Consider the following 15,023-nt stretch of genomic DNA (forward strand, 5'->3'; position numbering starts at 1 on the left):
GCATATGATGAAGCGCGGAGTTCTATAGACGGCCTTGTCGGAGCATGTCGCGGAATTGCCAAATCTTTGTCCCTGAAGAGGGCCAAAACCACGGTGATCGACACCATGACCAAGCTAATGAAGCAAGTGCCGGAGCTTATCAAGGACTGGCAAGAGACTTCTGCTCGTGGAGTTGCCTCCCTCGTATTGGCCACCTGCAAAGCGCACTTCCCCGCCATGAAGTTTGCGGATATTGCACGCGACACTCCAAAGGGCGCCAACATGAGAGCAATCCTCGCGGAAACCCAAGGATTCGATCGACTCTTCGTTGGAAGAGTTAACCACTCGTTCTGGTATCACAAGTACGATCTTCCCAGGGGCTTCGCGAACGCGGAAATCGAAGAGGAAGGTGCTGAGGAGGAGTACTACGCGGAGGGATCCGACTCGAGTGCTGGTCTGGTTGGTGAAGGCTCCGAGGACAACCCTGACGTTGGCTCCGACGACGGCTCCGACGAGGGCTCCGACGACGGCTCCGCTTATGTGGCATCTGACGAGGAGCCATCATCCAAATAGGAATCTGTGAAACAATGAAACAATGATGTATCATTTTGGCCCCGGAGTGGGTTTGTAAGATAACTTAAATTCTGAAGTAGCTAGGGACGAAACAATGATGCATGGGCGGAAACAAATTATCCTGCTATCCTTTAATATTATTTGCATGTTTCGTTTTGTCGGAAAGCAAGTGCTGATTTCGTTGTTTTCCGGCTTGCTCATTTGACCTTCCACGAGCCGGAAGACCTTTAGCCGGAAATGCTCGCCAGCGGCGACGAAGCCCAATGGCAGTCCGTCAACAACCGCGGAAACAAGCCCCCAGCTTAGGTGCCGAAATTCGTTACTAGGAATCCATGAGTTGGCAACAGAAAACATTTCCATCAGAAAACTTAAGCTTACGTCCTAAAGGACGATTTTTGAAAATCACAACTTTCATACACGCCTAGGCGGAAATATCCAGCTCTGCGGTTTTAGTCGGAAAACATACACGATCTAAAAATGAACAAGTAAAGGAGGTAAAAGACTCAAAGAGTGAACCAGAGGCTTTATTTCATTTGATCATGTATAACTATTACAGAGTATGTGACTCGGAAAATTATGCTAGGTGTGGAAAGGACGTAGCTGTGAAATGTTCCAGGGTCGATCTGTTTCCTCGTATATGTCACCCGGATCCTCTCGCTTGCGTTTCCGGTACCAATTAGCAGGTCTGTCTTTTAATTCCCGGAAATCGACGAGATAGTACGATCCATTGTGAAGCGCTTTGCTAACGACAAAAGGTCCTTCCCATGGAGATTGTAGCTTATGGTCTTTCACCTGACGAAGGCGGAGGACCAAGTCTCCGGCCATGAACGAGCGATTCCTAACTCGAGGGCTATGGTAGTGTCGGAGCTTCTGCTGGTATATGGTGGAGCGTTGGTCAGCTAAATTCCGAGCTTCTTCGATCAGGTCCACATATAGCTGTCTAGCCTCGTCAGCAGTATCTTCATTATAGGCGGAGACTCGCGGTGAATCATGGATGATGTCGGCGGGGAGCACGACTTCGGATCCGTATACCAGGAAGAAGGGAGTAAATCCAGTTGACCTGTTAGGGGTAGTTCGTAAACTCCACAAGATAGAATCTAACTCATCAGCCCAAGCTCCAGCTGCGCGTCGCAGCGGTTCTTCAAGGCATGGTTTAATTCCTGATAATATGAGACCGTTGGACCTTTCGACCTGATGATGTCTACGGGAGCTTCTATTCTTGTAGACAGTGTTGGGCCTCCAAGAGCAGAGGTTTGTAGAACAGCAGCAAATTTCCCTTAAGTGGATCACCCAAGGTTTATCGATCTCAGGGAGGAAGAGGTCAAAGATATCCCTCTCAAGCAACCCTGCAACCACAAAGCAAGAAGTCTCTTGTGTCCCCAACACACCTAATAGGTGCACTAGTTCGGCGAAGAGATAGTGAAATACAGGTGGTGTAAATAAGCAGTAGCAACGACACCAGAAAAGTGCTTTGCCCAGGACAGTAAACAAGCAGTAGTAACGCAGCAGTAGTAACGCAGTAAAATAGTAAACAAGCGGAGATAGCAGTATTTAGGAAACAAGGCCTAGGGATCAGACTTTCACTAGTGGACACTCTCAACATTGATCACATAACAGAATAGATAAATGCATACTCTACACTCTTGTTGGATGATGAACACATTGCGTAGGATTACACGAATCCTCAATGCCGGAGTTAACAAGCTCCACAATTCAATGTTCATATTTAAATAACCTTAGAGTGCATGAAAGATCAATAAGACTAAACCAAGTACTAACATAGCATGCACACTGTCACCTTCATGCTAAGAAAGGAGGAATAGATCACATCAATACCATCATAGCAATAGTTAACTTCATAATCTACAAGAGATCATAATCATAGCATACACCAAGTACTAACACGGATGCACACACTGTCACCATTACACCGTGTAGGAGGAATAAAACTACTTTAATAACATCACTAGAGTAGCACATAGATAAATTGTGATACAAAACACATTGCAATCATAAAGAGATATAAATAAGCACTTCACTATGCCATTCATAACAGTGAATAAGTATTCTGTGAAATATAGCCTAAGAGACCCACACGGTGCACACACTGTCACCTTTACACACGTGGGACAAGGAGTCTCCGGAGATCACATAAGTAAAATTCACTTGACTAGCATAACGACATCTAGATTACAATCATCATCATATGAATCTCAATCATGTAAGGCAGCTCATGAGATTATTGTATTGAAGTACATAGGAGAGAGATGAACCACATAGCTACCGGTACAGTCCCGAGCCTCGATGGAGAACTACTCCCTCCTCATGGGAGCAGCAGCGGTGATGAAGATGGTGGTGGTGTCGATGGAGAAGCCTTCCGGGGGCACTTCCCTGCTCCGGCAGCGTGCCAGAACAGAGACTCCTGTCCCCCAGATCTTGGCTTCGCGATGGCGGCGGCTACAGAAGGTTTCTGCGGGTTTCGTCGATTGTATCAGGGTTTTCGCGACGGAGGCTTTAAATAGGCGGAAGGGAGGCGTCAGAGGGCTTGTGGGGCCACCACACCATAGGGTGGCGCGGCCAGGGCCTGGGCCGCGCCACCTGCATGTGTGGGGCCCACAAGGCCCTCCTCTGGCGGCTCTCGGGTGTTCTGGAAGCTCCCGGGGATTCTAAGATGCTGGGCGTTGATTTCGTCCAATTCCGAGAATATTTCCTTACTAGGATTTCTGAAACCAAAAACAGCAGAAAAAAAGAACTGGCACTGCGGCATCTCGTCAATAGGTTAGTTCCAGAAAATGCATAAATATGACATAAAGTATGCATAAAACATGTAGATATCATCAATAAAGTAGCATGGAACATAAGAAATTATCGATACGTCGGAGACGTATCACCTGACCATTGGATTGTGGATGAGCCACAGAGGCAAGGTCCAGCCGTATCCCTACATCCTCACAGTAATCCTTCAGTTCTCCCTGTGCGAAGTTAGTGCCATTATCTGTGATTATGCTGTGTGGGATGCCGAATCTCATCACGAGGTTGCAGACAAATTTTAGTGTTGTAGCACCGTCGGCTTCTCTCACTGGCTTTGCCTCGATCCACTTACTGGACTTGTCAACAGCAACCAGGAGGTACTCAAAACCGCCAGGAGATGATTTCTTTAGTTTACCAACCATATCGAGCCCCCAGACCGCAAATGGCCAGGTGATAGGGATGGTCTTCAGCTCTTGAGCTGGAGCGTTTGGTTGAGTAGCGTAGTACTGACAACCTCGGCATGTTTTAACTAGCTTGTCAGCATCTTCTTTAGCTGTGAGCCACTAAAATCCAAGCCGAAAAGCTTTTGCAACAAGTGACCTAGGGGCGGCATGATGCCCGCAGTCCCCTGCGTGGATCTCTCTGAGGATTTCAATGCCGTCTTGGTTAGAGATGCATTTAAGAAATACCCCTTTTGCGCTTCGTTTATAGAGTTGTCCATCAACAATTGTGTAGGATCTTGCTCGTCTGATGATCTATCGTGCGAGGACCTCGTCCTATGGCAACTTTTGATCAATGAGGTAGTCTAGGAAAGGCTGTGTCCAGGCCGGAATGATAGCCATCACTTCTCTAGCCGGAGATACTGCCACCTCCGGATTTTCCGGGTTAGCACCCTTCACCGAGGGTATCCGTAGATGCTCCAGGAAAATGCCAGGCGGAATTGGTTTCCTACCGGATCCGAGCTTGGATAGTATATCTGCCGCTGCGTTGTCGTCTCTCCTGACGTACTTGACTTCGTATCCGAGGAAGCATTTGGCGATCTCGTCAACTTCGTCTCTGTAAGCCGCCATGATGGAGTTTCTGGCGTTCCAGGTTCCGGCTACTTGCTGTGCCACCAAGTTGGAATCTACGCAGCAAATGATGTGCTTGATCCCTATCTCCTTAGCGATGCGTAGTCTGTGTAATAGAGCCTCGTATTCCGCCATATTGTTCGTAGCTTGGAAGTGGATCTACAGAACGTACTGCAGTTCTTCTCCGGTAGGGGACTTCAGGGTGACTCCGCCTCCCGAGCCTTGATGCTGCTTGGATCCATCGAAGTGCATAACCCATGTCTCTGGTTCCGGCTCCAGGCTTATGTCCGGAGCTTCTGTCCAATCTGCGACAAAATCCGCCAAGATCTGGGACTTGATCGCAGTCCTGGCTTTGTAGTTGATGTCGAAGGCGGATAATTCAATGCCCCATTCTGCTGTGCGTCCTGTTGCGTCAGCGTTGTTGAGAATTGTTGACAGCGGAGCTTTGCTCACGACTGTTACTGGATGCTCCTGGAAGTAGTGCCTCAGCTTCTTGCTGCCTAGGAATACTCCATAGGCTAGCTTTTGAAAGTGAGGATATCTCTGTTTGGATTCCGTAAGCACTTCGCTAATGTAGTAGACTGGCCTTTGGACTCCATACTCGTGCCCCTTCTTCCTATCGCTCCACCACGACGACGAGGCTGATGACTCTGTTAGTAGCTGCTAGGTAAAGGAGCATAGGCTCTGACTCTTCTGGGGCTGCTAGGATAGGTGGGGAAGTGAGTATTTCCTTCAACCCTTGGAGTGCTGCATCCGCTGCCTCGTCCCAGACAAATTTGTCTGTCTTCTTCAATAGCTTGTACAGGGGTAGCGCCTTCTCGCCAAGACGGATGACAAACCTGCTGATTGCTGCAACACAACCAGTTAGTCGCTGCACGTCTTTGAGACAAGTTGGCCTTTTGATGCATAGGATTGCCTTGATTTTCTCCGGGTTAACCTCAATGCCCCTATTCGAGACAATGAAGCCAAGGAGTTTTCCAGCTGGAACGCCAAAGACGCACTTCAGCGGATTCAACATCATCTTGTACCGACGGAGATTCTCAAAGGTTTCTGTGAGATCGCTGATCAAGTCGGATCCTTTCCTGGTCATGACCGCGATGTCGTCGACGTAAGCGTGTACATTCCGGCCAATTTGGTCCTTCAGGCACCGCTGCATCGTCCGTTGGTAGGTGGCACCTGCGTTTTTCAAGCCAAAAGGCATGGTAACATAACAGTAAGTGCCAAATGGGGTGATGAACGAGGTCGCCTTTTGGTCGGACTTCTTCATCCGGATCTGATGATACCCGGAATATGCGTCAAGAAAACACAGAAGTTCCGCCCCTGCCGTCGAATCAATGACTTGGTCAATGCACGGCAAGGGGAACGGATCCTTCCGACAATGCTTATTCAAGCCGGAGTAATCGATGCACATTCTTAGTATTTCAGAATTATTTTTGGGTACAAGGACGGGGTTTGCGACCCAATCAGTGTGGATAACTTCTATTACAAAACCTGCCTCTAGTAACTTAGCTAGTTCCATTCCTATGGCGCGGCGCTTCTTATCTCCAAAGCGTCGCATAGCTTGCTTCACCGGTTTAGCCCCCGGATTTATATTGAGGTAGTGCTCGGCGAGTTCCCTAGGTACTCCGGACATATCAGAAGGCTGCCATGCAAAGATGTCCATGTTAGTGCGAAGGAACTCGACGAGCGCGTCTTCCTATTTGGGGTCCATGTTGGCTCCGACCGAGACCTGTTTAGATGCATCTCCCTTCTTGAGGTCGATGTTTTTGGTCTCTATCACGGCCTTGAACGAGTTCTTCTGTTCGGAGATTTGCCTCTTGGTGGTTTGCATCTCTGTCGGACCCACCGCGGCTCTGTAGCCTTCCAGCTCTTCTCCGGATATCACAGATTCTGCGAAGGCGGCTTCGCCCAACTCGCACTCGTGGGCTTTCTTGTAGTCTCCGGATACGGTAATCATACCATTGGGACCCGGAATCTTGAGCTTGTTGTAGATGTAGCACGCTCTTGCGTGGAACTTGTGGTAGGTGGGCCTGCCGAAGATGACGTGGTAGGAGCTCTTGAAGGGCACGACCTCGAACGTGATCATCTCTTCGCGGAAATTATCAACATCGCCGAAGGCCACGGGAAGTCTGATGCTGCCTAAGGAGTTTGCCTTTTTACCCGGAACCACACCATGGAACTCCGTGGTGCTGTGTTTGAGCCGTTCCTTGGTAAGGTTCATCCGCTCCAGAGTTTCCAGGTACATGATGTTCAAGCTGGCCCCGCCATCCATAAGGCACTTGGAGAAGTCATAGCCGTCGATGCAGGGACTTACAACCAATGCGTAGCATTCCTTCGGGACGACGGTAGGATGATCTTTCCTGTCGAACGTATACGGAGTTTCCGACCACCTGACATACTGCGGCACAGCCAGAACTGTGGCGTTCAGGATCCGGAGAGCTGATTTGCTGTGCCTGACCGTTGGGGTTCCGAGGAAGGTGTGGTACGCACCTGCACTCTTTTTGACAAAGGGTTGGGTTTAGCTGCGGCTCCGTCCTTGGAGGCTGACGAAGCATCATCCTCGTCCATTGCCTCGGAACTGTCTTCCTCTTTGTCCTTGTTCTTGCCCTTGCCTCCTTTGCCACGTGGGCGGTGCTTCCGGGCTCGCTTGTACCCTGCTTCCGGGTCGGATTTGAGATCGTTGACCCACTTGCAGTTGCGATTGGTGTGAGTGGACTTCCCTGTAGCCGGATCCAGGTGGGCCAGGCAGGGCATGTCTCTGTACTCTTCATAGGTTTGGGGGGCGCGGGTTCCAGCAGTTGTGACTTCGTCGCGCTGCTGGCACCTGCCAGCTCCGCCTCCGCGGCCGCGTCCTCTTCCGCCACCTTGACCTCCGTGTTGGAACGCCATGGCGATCATCTCGGATCCGCCACTCTTCTGATCATCAGGGGGATTTTTCCGCTTGCTGCCGCTGCTGTTACCGTTGTCACGGTTCTTCTTCTGTTGATGTAGGGGAATTGCTGTGGACGCTAGATCTCCGCCTGCGTCGTCATTGGCGGCAGTGTGATCGCTGGCAATGGAGATCATGTCATCCAAAGTCAGTTTATTTGCGTTATCCAAACATGTTATCTTGTGCCGTAGCAATCCTCCTCGCTGCAATCCACCTATAAAGGCGTGCATAGCTGTGGTGTGGTCGACATTCTCACACTCGTTCCTGGTTGCTAGCCATCGGGTGAGGAAGTTTCTTGATGTTTCACCCTTCTTCTGGATACAGGCCTGGAGGTCGCTTGTTGTGGCAGGTCTTTTGTAGGTGCCCCTGAAGTATTTTTCGAAAGCATTCTTCAGGTCAAACCAGCAAAAGATGGAGTTCTTCTCGAGGTCACTGAGCCAGATCCGGGCTGGACCTACAAGGTACAGCTGAAGCATTTGGCAGGCGATGTTGGAGGTTCCTCCAGCAAAGGTCACTGCATTGTAGTAATCTTCGATCCAGGTATCCGGCCTTTCGGTGCCGTCATAGTTCTTCAGGTTTCCAGGTAGGTTGAGGTTCATCCTTGGCTTTGGTTCCTCTCGAATCATCCTGCCAAAGCATTTTGGGCCGATGTAGTCAGATCTGTATTCGTTGAGACGTTCTCGTGCGTCCCGCGGGCCGTTGCAGGGAGATTTTGAGCGTGAGCGAGATCTCCGGCCACCGCCTCCGCCTCCACCTCTGCCTCCACCGCTAGGTGGTGGGGAGAGAGACCAGCGAGGGGGCCGGTTTGACCTTTTGCTTCCGCCTTCTGATTCTCCGCGCCCTTCACGGTGCTGACTCCGGCTTCAGTGGCTGCCTTCACCATGGTGTTGGCTGCTCCCATCGTTCCGGCTTCGGCGGGGCTACGGCTCGCGGTCGTCGTTCCGGCTCCTCCTTGGCTCGGGCCCATAGTCGTTGTTCCGACTACGGCGAGGTTCCGGCGTGCGCTCCCTGCTCCTATTCCTCTCGGGTGCCACGTTGTCGCGGATATTGATTCCACCTGGCCCATGGGGTCTGGTGTTTCCGGCTGGACTACGACGGCGAGGGAGCGGAGGACGCGGGTATCCCCTAGGTGGAGGTGACGGATTCCGGTACTTGTTTTTACCAGAGTACATTGCATCCTTTCCCTTTTTTGGATCTGACGGAGGTGTCTTTGATGGTATAGGGATTGGATTTGGGTGCTCTCTGGTTCTCCTCCTGCGCTCCAAAGATCCGGTGCGCGATTCGTCATCGCGATGGCGATTGTCGTAGGCGTCCTTCTGCACGGTGGACATGCAGTGATCCGGATTGGATTCGAGCCTGCGCGAAGTGTCTGCCTTGCTCTGCCGCTTCATTGCTGAGGCAACCAGCGTTCGGACGTAGTCGATATCAATCTCCTCGTCCTTCTTCTTCAAGATCTCCGGAGCCTTTTTCATGTTATCCTTTGGGGTTGCGAGCGGCTGTTGTTCAGTAGGAGTTGCAAAGGTGATTTTGCGGGGAGCCACAGCATCTCGCTTCATCCTATCAGCTTCCTCTTGAACCTCGGCGATCTTTTCCTCCCAGTGCTTCCTGAGATGCTTGACTTGCTCCAGTGACTCATCCACCTGACGCTCCCGCTGGATGAAATTGTCCACGAAATGCGCGGCCTCTTTCCTTTCTTCCAGCATTGCGGCTGCGGTGGTGGCGAATTTTTTGGCTGTTGCCAACATCTCCTGCCTTTTAGCTTCTAGAGCCTCCGGATCTGCTGCATCTTTAGGGGTTATGGGTTTGTTGAGGATATCCGAACGTGCAACTGCATCCATGCCTGCCTGTTCGACCAGTTCTTCTGGGGACAGGATTTCCCTGTGCGGACGCTCCCGTGAGAGCGGACATCCAGCATGGGATGGCTGAGGGTCGGAAAAAGTGTTGTCCTCACAATGCCGCTGATCCAGCGCCGCCAAAGTTGCAAGAACCTGTTTAGGCTGGGCGGATTCAACTTCAGACTGTTCACCATATCCGAGTTCCGACACCTTGCGATCGAACTCTTCAGTATTCATGGAGGGGGAATCCCCGGAAATTGGGCTCTGATTACCCAGAATTGACTCTTCACCCAGAGCGTCGCTTTCTCCGACAGCCTCCTGCTGATCCGGAGCGGCGTTGTTTTCCAGTACCACGACCTGCTCGGGACCAGCTCCGGTTTCTTGAGGGGCGATTCCGGCGGTATGGGCCAAGAAGTGTACGAAGTGACACCTTTTCTTCTCTAACACCTGGGAGACCCAGGCGGATCTGCATTGGTCTTCCACCTTTGTTTCCTGCTCAGGGCGGATTGGGTGGGCTTTGACTTTTCCAGATCTAAGGCGGAATCTTCCTTGGGAAGTTCCTGCATCTCAGATCGGATCTTCGCGACTGCGTCCTACTCAGCGGCGGTCACATCAGCGTTACTTACCAGGGCATTTCCGTTGGAATCAACGGTTTCGCCGATGAAGATGTGTATGCCGCCGACTGGGAAGATGGAGAGCTTGACGGGGTTTGTCTTGGCCGGAATCCAGCACTCGTCCGGAGGGACGATCCGAAGGTTTCCGGCGTAAAGGACGCGCCCCACAGCGATGGTGTCATCGTAGCTTCCCATGGCGGAACCCTCCCGGTTCCGGCCTCCAGACGCCGCAGGCCCCACGGTGGGCGCCAACTGTCGTTGCCTAATCGGCGATACCTCGGAGGAGGGATCCTCATGAGGGGGAGAAGAAGTAGGGGCCATAGGGCGGAGTGCACACGGGACGGTGGTACGCGATTTACCCAGCTTCGGAACACCTGCACGATGACAGGGCCTACTGCTGCTTGTCTGGAATTATCTGGGCGCTTTCGTGTGGTTATAATGAGTTGTTGTTCTGCCTCTAAGGCTCCCAGGATCCGGCTTATAAAGGCGCACGGATCTAGGGTTTACATGGAGAGTCCTAGCCGGATTACAGGTTGCCTAACTACGGTACAATGTCTTGCCGTGTACGTCAAGGATCCACCTTCCCTTATACGTCGTACCGGATCCGGGTTCCTAATGGGCCTCCACGGATCCGGGTTCCTCCAAAGGTCGGTTGGATCCGGCTTCCCTCTCCTGGGCTGGACTTCATCCTTCAGGATCAACAGCAACTGGACCGCCCGATGGGCCACCCAGGCTTGCCGGATCTAGGCACTGTCGATGGTACACCCATGAAGTATACCCACAACAGCTCTGCCTTGTTATTTTTACTACCTGAGTTCTACAATGAAACTAAAGTTGAAACCAGTTGGGTTTGATAGAGAATTTTATAGGGTTTCCAACCATATAAAGTTCATCAAATTTGGCTCAGTGGATTTGGTTTTATGCTATTTTGAAATTGGCACCAGTATTGAAATTTAAAGGAAAAGATTAAATCGGATTTGAATTAAACGGGCGCGCGGGAAAATAAATGGGCCAGGAGAGGGAAAACAAAACGGGCCGGCCTAGTTAGCGCGTCTTGCACGCACGGGCCAACTGACAACGGGGTCCACCCGTCAGCGATGCTTAAACCCGAACCGGTATGAATTAAACCGGGACGCACGATTAGAACGAGATCCGACGGTGCACGCACGTCATCATCGACGGCGAGCACGGCTCACTGGCGCGGCGAGGGTAGGGGGTCGGTGAGCTCACCAGCGACCGCCGGTCGTGGGCGAGGAAGCGAGGCGAGGTTGTCGTGGACGGCGGAGCGTCTGGTACAGGTGGCGTCGCCGGAGGTGGCTCCAATCGACGGCGCCCTTGCCGCGGTACTGGCGGTGCTCCGGCGAGCAATTGGAGCTGCTCCGGTGGTAATGTAAAGGGGGAAGTGGTCGAGGAGGCTCAGGAGAGAGAGGGGAAGCTAATGGTGTGAAGAGAAAGACAGGGGAGGGTCTCCTTTTATAGCTGGCAGTCGAGGCCGAGGCGCACGGGCAAGGTGATGGCGGCGACGGTGCTACAGCGGGCTAGTGACGCGAGCGGGGATGCAGGATGGTTCAGCGTGGTGTGGTGGTCCTCTTGCGCGTCATGGCGCAGCAGATGGTGGACGGAGTTGCTCGGGCGATCGTCATGTACTGGCGTGCCCGTGGCGGAGGACATCGACAATGTCGTCGGCGACAGTGCTCGAGCTGAGAGATGGGGGTGTCTGGGAGCTTACTGGTACCGTGGCGAGGCTCCGTGCAGAAGCTGAGGTCAGAGGGAGGTTGGAGGCGACGAGGCGCGGCCGTGTACTGGCGTGCTCTGCGTCATGCCCGTGCATGCTCTGGCTAGTCTAGGCTGACGTGGGCACGTCCTTTGCTGGCCGTTGCACGCGTCTCCTCGGCCCAGGGCTGTCATGAGCGTGACCAGGGAGATGTGTAGAGCCTCCAGGACATGGTGGTGCATAGCTGAGGTGAGAGGAGGAGAGGATGGCATGACATGCACAACATGGTCATGTCCTTGCTGATATCATGCACAAAGTTTGTCTCTGGCTCTTGGCATCGTGTACTGAGTGAAAGAGAGGACTAATGGTGACCTAGGCTTGATGATTGAGGCAAAAACATGCTGGATAAAAGGATGTAGGGAGTTGGCAGATTATTGCACACAAGGTGCTCGGCCAAATGGCCGCAAGAGAATTATTTTTGAATTTTGCAAAGATTTTTGGTGGAGTTGATTCAAATATTATTTGGCACACAATGGTGGTGGTGGTGTGCAAAATTGTGTTGATTTTTGAAAAACCAAAAGTGACATAATCTAGAATCTGTTTGGTGTTGCTACTTTGCTTGATGATATTTTGAAATCTAGAAAGAATTTGCAGGGGTGGTCTTTACCAAAGTTGTTCATCTTGATGAGTTCTTGTATGAGGTGCCAAGAGTTGGGAGGTTTTAGTTTAGAAATATCTTAATCCAGGGGCTCAAAGAGGGTAAGATGTTAAAAGTGTCACATGTGACCATTATCACATGTCACTTGATTTTTATTTTTTCTTTTGATTTGATTTGGGTTTTCTTGATTCAAAAGTGATTCTTATTAGTTTAGTAACACTTCCAAACCATTGACACCATTCAAAATGACCTAGGTCAAAGATTTGCAAAAATGGCGATAGCCTCATATGTGGATTTCATATTTTTATTTCTTTTTCTTTAACTAAAGGTCCTTGTTTTGGGTTCATTTAGGTTTAGGTTGGGTTTAGTAATGGTTTCAACCATTTAGGTAAGGTAAATAGGGCATAGGCCATTATTGGAGAAATAGCCATCAGCCCACATATGCCTCACTTTTTTTTGTTTTCTTTTTTAGTTGTTCCTCTTGGGTTTTGAAAAGGGTAGGGTTTTAGGAACATGTTCATCACTTCAACAAACAATCATGACAAAGACTCTCAACAATTGGGTATGAGCACTATGCATATTATAGAACTCAAATAAAGTTTTTGTTGGTTCCAATTTTTGAAAAAGGAAATTCATTTTTCTTCTTTGTTTGAAAATTTGGGATGTTACATATCTAAAGTAAAGGAATCTCGTGATAGAGCTTTATAGGTGGCACATGATTTTCAAATTAAAAATGATGAGCTAGTAATTGATCATGCTAAACTCCTTGAGGATTTTTAGCTTCTCAAAAATGGTTCTAGGACCATTGAGAGTGAGCTCATCAAACTCACCGAGTCACAAGAGCAATTTAAGGCTCTCAACCTAATAGAGCTTGCTAAGTTGCCTTCTCCTTGTGCTATAATTGATAATGCTTGTGCTACTAACTCTACCTCTTGTGAAGCTTCCATCTTGAAGGAGAATGTTGAGCTAAAGGCTCAACTTGCTTTGCTAACAAGCAATTATGAGAAATTGGAAGAAAGTCATGGAAAGCTTTCTAGCTCCCATGATAATCTTCTAGTCTCTCATGATTTGCTAAAGTTAGCTCATGAGGCTATCATGTCAAAGGTAAAATCTTGTGAGCCTCATGAGAGTACTAGCACTACCTCTCAAAATGCTGTTTTGCCATGTGCTAGTGCTTTTAGTTCACCCACTCATGCTATTGACTTATCTTGTGGTGAACTACCTTCTATGCCGTGTTGCTCTACAATTCCATGTGCTAGTGATAGTAATTCACCCACTAATGCTATTGCTATATCTTGTGGTGAATTACAAACCTTGCCTTGTTGCTCTAACAATGAATCTTCCACTTCCACTAGTACTTGTGTGGTTACTAACCATGTAGGGGAAATCGAAGAGCTCGAGGCCCAAGTCTCTTCTTTGAAGAAGGACTTGGTAAAGGGTCATTAAGGGAAGCAATTCCCAAATGACAAGAGTGGACTTGGATTCAACTCCAACAACAAGAACAAGTCCACCATGCACAAGCGGAAGAAGGGCCAAGCGCATGTGAAGGACCCCGCCAAGATTGTGTGCTTCAAGTGCAAGATTGAGGGGCATCATGTTAGATCGTGTCCCTTGAAGAAGAAGCCACTTGGCGAGAAGAAACAAGGGAAGCGACCTCAAGATGGAGCTCATGGTCTTCCTCAAGGCCAAGCTCAAGGTCTACCTCGACTTGAAGAAAGGCCGCTACCCAAGAAGGATCAAGCCAAGGTTCCTGTTGTGGAGAAATCAAGTGAGAAGAAGGAGAAGAGAAGAACATGCTACATATGCCATGAGAAGGGCCACATCTCCTCCTTTTGCACTATTGGTAACTCATCCAACCCTATCTTGATCCATGGTGCTTATTCTCTACATAAGGATAAGGTTGGCGATGTGTTTGCAAAATATGTTGGCACTCAAAGTGGTTTCGTAAAAAGAACCATTTGGGTTGCTAAGCCTATTGTGACTAACCTCTTAGGACCCAACTTGGTTGGGGACCAACAAGTCAAAATTTGATCAATAGGTACATGTGGAGGGCATGGAGACTTGAATAGCTCATGAAGACTTAGGGGATCTTCATCATTCTTATTTCCTCAAGTCAAGTAGTATCCCTTTCATCCTTTACCCATGCTCCTCCTTGCGGTAACGAGTCCTCAACTCCTTTACATTGAAAGTTACTCGCTCCCCTTTTACATGTGTTGGTTTTGTACCTTACATGTGGTTGTGTATGTTGTGCCTCCTACTTGCTTATCTTGTTTGTTTGCTTATATATGTTGGGTGGCACATCATGTACAATTGTTCTTTTATGAGCCTATTGCATCTTGTTGATATCTTAGTTGTTGGCTCGTGTGAGAGAATTAATGGACTATCCCATTTTGGGGGAGTGATATGCTTTGTGCATCTCACAATCTTAAAATGTGCAACATGATGAATTAAAATTCTATAATGTCCATTAATTATCTCAGGTGGTTCTTATTTGCCTCTTGCACGAAAAATTCCTTTATCACATTATGGGGGAGTATTATGCTTTGTGCATTCTACAAGCCTAGAAAATGTGAACACTTGAGGTTGTGTCACATACAATTGATATTATAGATTATCTTGTTCCAATGTGACATGTGTGCTCAAACAAATCACACTTTACCATGTGCTTTCTTAGTTGTGAAGATGATCTTGGAAATACTCACAAACTACCATATGGATATTTCCTAAACACCTCTTGTCCTTTGACAATTGGTAATAAATTGTGTGGTATTGTTCCGGATCATCCTCACACTTGGCTCATGTGCTCAATTGCTTCATTTCTTGCCAAGAATTTGTCCTTGTGGGTTAGACTCCCATATGTCTTCCTTGCTTCTTTTGGATCTCCTTATTTCACTTGAAAC

This window comes from Lolium perenne, chromosome 7, assembly GCF_019359855.2.
Source record: "Lolium perenne isolate Kyuss_39 chromosome 7, Kyuss_2.0, whole genome shotgun sequence".
In the NCBI taxonomy this organism is placed as follows: Eukaryota; Viridiplantae; Streptophyta; class Magnoliopsida; order Poales; family Poaceae; genus Lolium; species Lolium perenne.